General features: G+C 30.4%; 1 protein-coding gene across 5 annotated transcripts in view; it reads left to right on the forward strand.

The window, feature by feature from the left end:
• FSTL5 (follistatin like 5) overlaps window positions 1–12,777 on the forward strand; it is a 1,025,577-nt gene that overhangs the window by 731,770 nt on the left and 281,030 nt on the right. The gene's annotated exons all lie outside the window — the stretch shown is intronic.

Below are 12,777 nucleotides of genomic sequence, written 5' to 3' on the forward strand. Positions count from 1 at the left end.
CACATATAACTTTCCCAAAAGGTGGGAGATAGGATTTGTATTTTGGGGAAAATAGTTAATCTCTGATAATCTATATTAATAAGGATAGTGATTTACTTATCACATGATAACTTTGTATTAAAGCATTGAGTTATATTTTATGAAATACTTGATATGAGCAAATCAATATTTGTGAAATAGTTGCCCATTATAAACTTTAAGGCAAGATATCAGTGTGCTCATATTTAATTAATTTGCATTTCTACTTAAATGGATACAAGACAGTATGACTTCATTGTCCTTTAAAATTATTCACAAGGCTGTACTATTTTTCAAAGATAACAAGAAAGCAGCACTATTATTCTACATTTATATCAAGAAACTGAAACACAGTGAAGTTGAGAAGTTAAGAATTAGGTGGCTGAGATTATAATCAAATGTATGTAAAAATAATTGTGAAATCTATGTGTTTTCCACTAAACATAACTCTGTATCAGCATTGTTTTTTGTGCTCAGGATGACAAGGAAAAGATATTATGGTTCATTAAAGAAGAAATTATTTATATTGTATTATATTATATTATATTATATTATTATATTTAATAGTATCTAACAAGGTAGAAGGGGATAAATATCATAAAGAGGCCTACATAAGATATTAAGTGAATTGAGAATATAACATCTAACTTTGGGAATCAAAGACACTTTATGAAGATAGTAGCAATTGAATTAATCTTCAGGATGATTGGATTTGAACTTTGGGAGATGACAGATGGGAGGTGGACCAAAAGAATAGCATAAATAAAAACTGAAAGTACCTGACACACCAGTGTCTTTAGAGAAACTCAACCAACTGCAATATCTGTCCCAGGTCTGAAATTCTATAAAAATATACCAATTGTTATTTCCATTTTACCAATTAATCAATTAGTCTAGTCTACAACTCCTATCCTCATCCTCAAACTATGAGAATGCATGGATTTGACTAAATAATATTTGAACTAGTACTTAAACTATGTAGCAATAGCAGAAAATATTTTAATGGTATACCATCTTTCAAGCATCAATAAGATAATTAAATTGATTATATTTATATAGGAATTTTCCTCAAAATATAATTATTGTTCATGGTGGAATGGTAGAGCTGGAAACTAAAAAAAAATTAAAAAATGAAAATAAGCATGAATAATGTTATTTTTATAACAGCACAGCACAGACACACAGACTGAATAATGATTTCTAGCAATATCAGTAAATAAGAATCTGGCCTAGAATACTACTGCTTGCACCTATCATGAGGAAAAATGATACAGGTTTGCTGGATATAAGTTGATGTTGCTAAGGAAGGCAAGGTAGCCTGTATATTATTCTCATAAATAAAATTCTGCAGTCCAGAAATCTGAATCATCAATAAAAAGTATTCAATAGAGAAATAGTAAAACATTGTATATAAAGGAACTAGGTTGTACTAGGAACAATTGAATTTGTGTAGAAAACCATCTGTACGATATTGTTAACTATTGGAAGGTATTATTAATATGATAGCAATTTTATGGAAATTACTTACAGTAAATTCAATAAATTTAATGAATATTGTAATGATTGTACTCTTAGCTCATAATTATATGTAACACAAAAGGTCTACATTTTTAATATTATAGGTCATAAAGATACTAGTTAATGAAAGCTCTTACAATCAGCAATCGTATTATAAGTGTTTTTTGTTGTGTGTTTTTTTTATAATCACAAAACCATCCCTTAACAATGAAACATGATATTTGCCTAACCATTAAGATAAGATAATGTTTTTCTAAGGTGATGCTGGAATTATACGGGATATTTTAATGTTCCTGTGGTCTCACCCAGCACTTTTCTGGAAGGTGTTCCATTTTCAGTGTCACATCCTTCTTTAAACAGATCATCACACTGGATAATGACCTTTCAGAGATAATGACACTAACTTATATAGATTGTGTCTGCATTAGAAAGAAGGTATTTTTACTTAAATGTAAATAGAAAACATACCAGTATATCTATTTCTTTCTCTCCATCTGTTATAATACTTTACAAACAAACCTACTTAAGTTTTGTAAATTTCAGTGACAGGCTTTGTATAATGGCATGATTTGGGGAAGTCATTCTATTATAGAATACTCAAGAAATACCATGAATAAAAATGTGTAACAATAGTGAGAACGCAATCCATTCAAAAATTACATATTCAGTACCTGTGTGTATAGAGTGTTGTGATAGTTAAAACAACTTAAAAGATAGGATTTATTTCCCTTACAGATATATAATGTCAGAGACTGATAAAAAAAGACAGATATAGGAAGGGTAAAAAGTAGTCATTTTTTGCATCCTGAATACATTCCCCCTTATAGTTCCTAAACAGAAAGCCCAGAAATCTAGAAAGTTCTAAATGACTATCTAGAAGAATGGACTAAAGCCAGACAAGTTAAGAAACTTATCTTGCTCCATTGTTCACTGATACACAAAAATGATAGGCAGATTTCTTGAGTTCCAGTTTTTTTGCCATGGTATAAAACGAAGAAAGTAAAGGGTAATTGGTAAACAGGAAAACATTCATGATTAAAAAGGGCACACCATTAACTGTTAATTATAGTATTACAGTGTTATTATAGTAGCTATAACATTTTCTGTAAAATAGCTATTTCCTTTCTGGATAAAATATTATTTTAATATATTACAATAGTCAGTAGATGGTATTCCTAATTTTTCTCCAGTTTTTTGACATTATTAAAATTTTCTTTGATTTTACTAAGATATTTGAAATAAATTATCAGTGTGAGCATGAAGTTTTCTCTATCATACATTGATGAACAAAGTTAATGGGATCCAATAAATTTTAAGTGAAATCAGTGATATAGTTTTGAATACTTAGAGGAAACTCTAAATCCTCAGGTCAGTTCCTGGATATTCCTAACTCTGGCATTTTGTTGTCTTAAATATTTTTCGTAAAGTGTGTAAATTTTTCAGTGCCAAGGTTTATTATAGAATTTTAAATGTGTTAATAGTGCCGTTATTAATTCCAAGGACCTGTATTAACACAAAGACTCAGCATTTTTTCCCAATGAAAATTAAATTGAAATTTTGATTTAGTTTGATTTGCATGGAACGCTATATTTTTGCTTTAAATCTGCAGGTAAATGCAAGTGATTTGCCATCAGATCAAATGACCATAGATGAACTGAGGCATTTAATTTCAGAAATGCTATTCAAATAAATGTTTGCATTTACTTATTTTTTGAAACTCAATTAATATGATAAAGTGCTATTATATGATTATTGATTTTAGGGTTTTTTTAAATTTTTATTTGGAATTTCTAGATAACCAAATTAACTACCTGGAAAAAGAATACCTGTTTTGAAAACAATTTCTATATACCTATTTCCTGAGTTAAATCACAAATTGCTTTGACTGTGATACTAAAGCTTAAAATTATATGAAATGAGGAGTTTGTGTAACTCTGATAGATTCTTGAAATTCTTAAACTGATATGAATTACAGTCCTCAAAACCATACACATGTACTTTAAGATGTGTATGTGTTCTAGTGTTTCAAGTTCTAATGTCACACTTAAATAAATTTCAGTCAATTCAAAATGATCTTCATATGTGGAAAAATCCAAGGGAAGATGTGTTTCTTTCTTTTTTTCTTTTGTTTAAAGTTTATTGGGTTAACAATTGTTACTAAAGTTACATAGATTTCAGGTGTACAGTTCTGTAATACATTATCAATATCTCACATTGCGTGTTCACCACCCAGAGTCAGTTGTATTTCCATCACCATATATTAGACCCTGTTTACCCTTTTCTAGAGCCCTCCTCCCCCCCTTGCCCTCTGGTAACCACTAAACTGTGTCTTTGTCTATGAATTTTTGTTTCTCATTTGCTTGTCTTGTTCTTTTGTTGTTTCTGGTTTCTATACCACATATCAGTGAAATCATATGGTCCTCTGCTTTTTCTGTCTGACTTATTTTGCTTAGCATTATAATCTCAAGATCCATCCATGTTGTCATAAATGGTTCTATTTCATCTTTTCTTACTGCCGAATAGTATTCCATTGTGTATATATACCACAACTTCTTTGTCCACTCATCTACTGAAGGACATTTTGGTTGTTTCCATGTCTTGGCCACTGTAAATAAAGCTGCAATGAACATTGGAGCACACTTGTTTTTATGTATAAATGTTTTCAGATTTTTTGGGTAGATACGCAGGAGAGGGATTGCTGGGTCATATGGTAATTCTATTCGTAATTTTTTGAGGAACCTCCATGCTGCCTTCCACAGAGGCTGCACCAGTCTGCATTCCCAGCAACAGTGTATGAGGATTCCTTTCTCTCCACAGCCACTTGTTACTATTTGTCTTGTTGATAATAGCTATTTTAACTGGGGTGAGGTGATATCTCATTGTGGTTTTTATTTGCATTTCTCTATGTTTAGTGATGTTGAGCATTTTTTCGTATGTCTACTTGACATTTGTATGTCCTCTTTGGAGAAATATCTCTTCAGGTCCTCTACCCATTTTTTAATTGGGTTGTTTGTTTTTAAGATGTGTTTCTCCTAAGCATAAAATAATTAGTTTTTTGCAAGCATAATGTATCAATTGTGATCATTTACATTGAAATGAATTTCTTTCTTAAAAAAATAGGTAATTTGGATTCTAAAATTTGAAAATATTAAAAAAAAACATAAAATAGTTATTTTAAATCACCTAACTATGAATTATTATATACAAAGTATCATCTCTATATGAAACACCTCTTAATGGAATATTGATATAACAATGACATTAACAGAAAAAGAAAATTTATTTTGTCTAGGAAATCATAATTGCTGTAGTAAAATATTACTTACTGGAACCATCTAATAACCAGAGTGATAAAATATTAATATTATATTAACATTCATAGATATTAGATCATTAGTATATAAAAGGCCTTTATTTGGAAAAAAATAGCAGAGCTTATTGACCTGAATTAATACCATTGTGGTCATATAGGTTAAATGTAATGGGGCTAGAACTAGAGGAGCAGTGGTAATAAGGCAGGGAGGTGGCCATATTTGCAAAATAACTTAGAATCATCTCAATATGATAAGTGATTACACATGCGTAGGAGGATGTGGGCAGGGTCAAGGATAACACCCAGTTATCTAGCTTGCATACCAAGGTGAACAATAATTCTGTTTATAAAAGTAGGAGACAGGCAGACAAGCAAGTTTGGGAACATTAAATAGTTAAGTTTTAGACATACTAGCATATTCTTGTAGAAATATTTGTGAAGAATATTGTGATCTACATCTCAAGTGGATACTCTGGGCTACAAATAGAAATATAAAGCATGCAGTTATAATTTGATTCTCTGGCAAAGAGTAGGGTACCCAGGGTGAGTATGTAAAGAGAGAAGAGATGGACAGAAGAGCAGTAGGGAGCTATAACTAAACAACAACAACAAAACACTTAGAGAAGTAGGAAGAAAACCAAAAGAGTACATTATCATAAAATTGTAATAACGGATTGTCGACAGTCAATTTCCAAGGCTGAGTTCACAACAAGAAAGTTTATGACAGATAAATAGCAAATGGATTTGGCAATATGGAAGTCACTGGTGACTTTGCTCATAGCATTTTCAGCAGACATGTAAGGTTAGAAGCAAATTTCGGGTGATTAAGAGGTTAGGTAAAAAAGAAATGGAAAAAGCTAATGCTGAGCAAAGAAGTAGATCACATGAGCAAACAGCAAGTTAATATTTAGATAAAATCCAAAACAAGTAAAACTCATCTATGGTTTTAGTAGTTAGTATGACGGTTGCCTTTGGGAAGAGTTGAAGGAGAATGGCTTGGGAACACAAAGCGAGAAGAGAGCTTCTGTGGTGTTTATAGCGCTCTACTTTTAGGCTCCATTAGAAACTGCACATTTGGATGATTTGGGAAATGCTGTATTGGACATCGGTATAGCTAGTTACTAAAAAAAATAAATAAATAAAAATAATAAATAAATAAAAATACACAAGTCATTATAGTAGGAAACCTTGCAGCAACTTTGATTGACTGGCCTATGGGGAATATAATTATTCTACTATACACTTTAATTGCAAAATTAATTCACATATCTGTTTGTATGGTTTTCATCTTCTATGTTAGAGCTTTTAGATACATCCTGACAGTTTTGGTAAATACAGCTCAGCACCATTCACTTACAGGAAGTTTGTCTATTATGTTAGTGTGGCTGTCTCTGGGTTCTTTATAGGGAAGGGGCTGTCTAAAAGATGATTGTTGAAACACAACCTATCGACATGTGTTTCAAAAGGACAGTTTGTTGGTCCTAAACAGACTATTTTTATACACCAACTATTAATAGAAAGACAACAGCTTAGGTGATACCAATATGAACTATAACAAAAAAAAGTCTTAAATTCTTCCCATTTTAGGATGACCCCATCCTCCCCATTGTTCAGATTAATCTGTGGTGGCTGGTAGGCCTTTTTGTTTCTCTTTTTACCTGCAGTGTCTGGCATGCTTCACACTATGGTTTCTTACTGGTAAATTTTGTTTGCTGACCTATTTGTCACATTTAAAAGCAGACACAATTAGATATTTCAGTACCTCTTTCATTTCAAGTAGAACACTGATATGTATTTCTTCAAGTATTGACTCTTTTTGTCATACAGATATTCAGAGTGAGGCTTTTTTTCTGATACAAAGTGAAATTGAATTAAAAAAATTAAAAAAAAACAATGTAATGGGAATTGATCAACCGTTTTTATTTTCCAGACTGAACGATATCCTGTCAGTCATAACTTAGTGCATCTGACTTAAAATTATTTTCTCCTGATTTTAGCATCATATTCTGGAATAAGGTTTGCCTGAGACTTTTTTCTTTTTGGACTTTCAAAATCATTTCTGTAATTCATTGGTTCTTTGGCTTTGTTCATCCCAAATTCTTCATGCCAATATCTCAGAAACTTCTTCAACTGAATCTTGCATTGTCCCTGTGTGGTTCTGAAACTCTATCTAGATGGCATCTTTTTTGTAATGGCTTTCCTGTGGGGACACTAGCTACACTGTTACCTCAGATCTAAGTCGCTGGGGCATGACAGAGTTGCTGCAGCTTGACATGAAAGCTTTAGTTTCATTTTAAAGTGTCTCAAATTTTCAGATTGAATTTCTACTAATGGGATTTAATTTTAACTGGCCAAACATTTTTCAACGACTTAAAATAATTTGAATGTAATATATTATGTTTTAATTACTACGTAGCTATTTTTCTGAATTCCCTTTTCTAGGTTAGTCTGAGAGAATGCATTTCATTTATATTTTCCAGTTGAAAGTTTGTAGGATTCTGCTCTGTCAAAGGATTCTTTAGGAAGACGTTTATCTACCAAATGCATGTTATTATGAAATTTAAATCAAATGCTTTTCAAACATGCCATATAAAGACTCATACATGTTTAAGATATGAAAATTTTTAAATATTTTTAATTCAGGAATTCAGAAGCTAGTACTAAAAAAACACATTTTTGCTAAATTTATTTTAATGTATATGTATTATTCTTTGCACTTTAATTTAACCAGATAGAGGTCTGCTTTCTTAGTTAAGAGAGTTCCACCATTTTCATAGAGTAATTACATGACAGTAACCAGAAAAACATGAAATTTTGAATAAGCTTTATCAACAGCATATAGAAACCAAAAGATTTAATTGAGTATCTAATATTACTTCAAATCTATTCTGTCTTATTGAAAAAAATAAATGAATTAAACAAGAGAAATGGATATTTTACTTTCATAAATTTTAAGCCAAATCACATATTAATAAAACCACAGCCAAAAGTATTCGCTTTTATAAACTATCATCATTTCATATCCTTTTTGCTATTATAGAGTTAGAGAAAAACAGAAAGGCTTAAAAGATAAAATAGGAATAAAATTTAATTCCGTCTTTTAGTTATAATCACCTTGATACATATGTCAATGTATATGCACATTTTATAAAAATGAGACTATAATATTTTTATATCTTTAAGATTTCTTTTAATTCTACTTTCATTAATTAATTATATATTGGGAACATATCTAAGCATCAATAAATAAAGTTTAACATCATAATTTTGATGTCTGTGTTGCGGATAGGTACCATAATAATAAAATTAGAACATTCAACTTACCACTGTTCCCAAGCTATTATTTCTTTCCTTAAAGATGAACACTGCCCATTTAAAATATAATACAAGCAAAAAAAAAAGTTAGTCATTCTACTTTTTAATTTTCTAGCAGTTATTAAAAAAAGAACAGTAAAATTAATTTAAATAATATTTTATTTATTCCAATATGTCCAAAAATGTCATCACAATATACGATCAATATAAAAATCAAGGAAATATTTTACAGTTGTTCCTCCCAACTTTTGAAGTCTAGTATGTGGACTGGCCACATTTCAAAAGTTAAATTGTCACACGTAGTCACTGGCTAGCGTCTTGGACAAGATAATGTTAGAGTGTTAAAAAAATATATCTATCCTACATATAAGAAAAAACTGTGCACAATTTTATTTCAGTTAATTTAAATTTGAGATTAAGCACACATTCCAGATGTAAATAAATAACATAGTGTCAACTTTATGTTCATATCTGTTTTTCAGGAAACCACAATACACACATATAGAGTAAATATAATTAAGCAACAAAATATATACCCTAAACATAAACATTTATTTTAAAAACAGAGTTCAATAAAATGTATTTAATGCCACCTTATTCCAGTGTCTCCCAAATGTATTATCAATGGATCATTTAAATCATGCATTCCCTGCCACAGTTAGCCTTTTTAGAAATATATTTCCTGATTTTTTAAATAATCTTATTCTTAAATTAATGACTAATATTTTTTCACTTTGATTTAAAATAAATGCACCAGTCCTCATAAGTTTTCTAGTGAGAACCTATTCAGTATGAAGTGTAACTACTTTGAGTTACTTTGTCCAACAGTTAACAGTGAAACACTTTCAGAAAGCCTGTGAAACCTAATACGTATACAACAAGAATTAATGTTTTGTATTCCCCTTTTAGACATATTAAAAAAAAGCTCCAGGCTAATGTTGCCTCTAAGAACCCTAGGGGGATTAATGTACTATACTGAATATAACCTAATAATTTTTTGATGCTTAGGAATTACTGAAATATTTTGTCATGCCTCAGGGTCATCAAATGAAAAGAAATGCATGTACATATGTATGTATTTATGTTAACAAGATACGTGCAAAATACTTTATTAGCATGGCTTATAGGAATTTAGTCATGATACTATCTATGGTGATCCCTTTTACATATATTCTAAAACCAGTAATAAATTATTTCTTAACAAACCTTTTAAGAATTAGCAGAATAAATTGTAACATACATCTATCTATCTTTATACTTTTATACACGTGACTAATTTGATGATTATTATCAATATAATAATGCTCAATCTTTTGACTGTTGTATTCAATCTATCCAATAACAAAGTTTAATTTATTAAGGAAATTACATTAAAAGTATATTTATTTATTATGGGCCTCTGTCTCCGCATTCCTATTTGGTGAGTGAATTTTTAACACAATCTACTATTCCTATCTTCCTTAGGAAATTATGGAATGAGTGTTTCCTACAATATAAAAAAAGTATATTTATCTTAAATGTCTAATGAATATTTGTCTTTATGGGACAATTTAAAAATTGATTCATTAAATATACTTTTTTATAAAAGTGGACAGGAAGCATCTCTACCAAATGCTGTTTAGCTGCCTGACTGAGGATTTCGTGGCACAGAATGCTGCATCTCATCTACAATGTACTTATTATAAAATATGTTTGTTCTAAAGGAAATTGTTCCTGTAAAAAGGAAAGAAATTGCAGTAAACTTGTTACCAATCATTTACATAATTTAAACAGATCCTTGTTTCCGGTGACCAGATAGGACTCAAAACAAAAGCATTTATGACATTTAAAGCATTACAGACACGACAAATTACAAATCATCTTGAGAGGTAGTGAACATGTTTAGTGATTTCCTTAGAGGACATTGAATGATTACTGTCTTTCTTCTGATGTTACTATAATTGGTCATTAAATTAATAATGACCAATTAATAAATAAGTTAGACAACTTAAATTAATAAATAAGACAACTTAGTATATGTTATGTGATACTCGTCTATTCCAAAAGGATAAACATTTTCAACTGAAAATAAAAATTAGAAAGGTAAGGTATGTTGGAAGAAGGAGAGAGAGTGACAGAAACAGAGAGACAGAGAGAAGAGAGATTGAAGAGAGAAAGAAGAAAGCCAGGCAAAGAATAAGTGTGGTATATTTTATGTAAATATTTTGTAGTTTTAAATTTATCAGCTGTGCAGTTATCTAATTACATACTTTTACATATTGAAATGAATATTTCAAGTTATAATTATTTACTCTATACAAAACAACCAACATTTGTTATATTCTTATGTGACATCAAGGCTAGTCACAACAAATATAAAGATAGATAAGGAACAGTTTCTCTTCCCAACTCTAGGAAATTAAACAGAAAAAAAGCAATTACAAAATAACATTGTATGAGATAAAAGTGACTTATATAAAATACCATGGGGCAACAAAAAAGGGATTATCTCAAGGATGGATTCTGATCAGAAATAACTTCTGAATTAAACATACCCCTGAATAGGAATACTTAAGGAGAAAATCAAAGAGAACAAGGCTTTTCTGCTAAAAAGAGCATATCAGCAAAGACAGAGGTGTGGAAATTTGTAAGCGGTTGGATAGTTAAGGAATATGGAAGTTTGAAATGGAAATTAGTGAAAGCAGAGACTGAGGAAGGAGGTAGCAGCTAGATCTTGAAACTGTGTGAAAACAATATTGAGAAACTGAGATAATCTGTATAGTGATAAGCAAGATACTGGTAGCAATATGGAATCGTCAGATATAAATTTAGAAAGATTATTTATGAAGCTGAGTACAAAAGGCAGTTAAGAAGCACAATCAGGAGCAGAAAGAACAGTATTATAGATTGGTGCAATCAGTGGTGTGTTGAAGGCAGTAATTAAATTTTCAGGAATTTTGCTATCCAGTTGATGTCACGTTGGAAACTGGAAATTGGCCTATGTGGGGAACTTCACACTAGAGATCCTGGCAAACGCTACAAGTCACAGCGCTACCCTTAACTCCACCTTATCCCAGCTCGGAGAGCTGGTTTTTAAACATTTAACAAAACACTACAGACCACATGTTGGGAGTTAAATTTGGGGAGCCTGAACAAGAATAACTGGGTAAATAAGAGGGTATAGATATAAAGAATACTTAAGAGAAAATGCCTTAAACACTAGGTGAAAGCTAGGGCTGGCATAAATATGGCTAAGAATACTCTAGGAAATATTCTTAGAATATATACATTTTGCAATCCAAAGTTAATATTAGTATGAATCCTGTCAACAAGTTTGCTGTGATTTACAAAGAAGACATCTAATTTAGTTGACTGATGACAATTCTTGCTCTGTCAAACTTCACATTGGAAAATATTCTCATTATTTCTAGAAATCTAATATAACATTTTATTATAGTGGAAATAATTTGTGTATGTGATGCAATAGGTTTTTGTTAATGAAAATAAGTCTGAGAAACTTGGTGCAAATTTTTTGAGTAACTCTAGTAAGAAAAATTTAACTTTTTTCTTACTAATGACAAATGGAGATTGAAATGAAAACTGAATTAGTTGAGCAAAGTAAAGATCTGAACTCATGATTGCATTTAATGGTATATATATAATTCATATTTCTACTGACATAATTTATTTTATTGTAATCATCTTTTATAAGAACTGTCTATATTAGCATTCTGAAAAGGACATAGGTGACAGCTCAACATTTTTTTTAATGATTCCATCTTTGTTAGGATGTATAAAATGGTAACATTTTCTTTTGAGATAAATTTATCTTATTGCTATATTGAATGTGATTTTTTTTAACTTATGGGTTGACACATTTCTCATATAAAGAATATTATCTTTGTGAAGTCTCATTAAAGGTGTAGATTATTATCCTGCCCCTTGAAGACATTTTTGACACTCTGCTAAAAATATATAATTAAATATTTTAACACCTTTTAACTAAGTTTACACAACAGGCTAAAGTACTATATACATCATTGCCTATAAATATTCACTTGTTATCACCCCATGTTGTAGTTAAAGAACTTTATTTTAATATCATATTGGGAAAAGGTTTTATATTAGCACTGCATTCCTAGTTTTTTATAACTGAAAAAGTAGCATATTGTTGCATATAGCTGTAGCTATATAAAAAGAACAGTGCCAGTAAAAGATTTTCTTGTGAGACTGCAATGCCTCTTTAGGCCGTGTTTTTCAATGACTTGTGATTGATGAGCATGTTCTTATTTTGATTTCAAACTTCCCTTGTCAAGTTATCACTTACTGGGATATAAGGATTTTTGTGACATTGTGATAGTTTATGGAGATAGTAGGATTTATTAGAATTATTTTTTTAAACTTGTATATTTCATGTTCTTGTAATAGTGGTAGAATTTGCACCTGGTTGAGGATAACAGACCAAATGGTTCTGAACTTGTCGGCGACTCTAATTGAGATTATTCCTAAAAAATCCAGGCTGCAAGGTCCCCTTTTTTGCCCTTTTAGCAAAGAATTTTATTCTTTTTTCCATAAATTACTCACTCTTGCTGCTGCTGAATCCAATAAAGCAAAATATATTTCATCTAATATTT

This window comes from Rhinolophus hipposideros (genome assembly GCF_964194185.1).
Source record: "Rhinolophus hipposideros genome assembly, chromosome: 16".
NCBI classification, from domain to species: Eukaryota; Metazoa; Chordata; class Mammalia; order Chiroptera; family Rhinolophidae; genus Rhinolophus; species Rhinolophus hipposideros.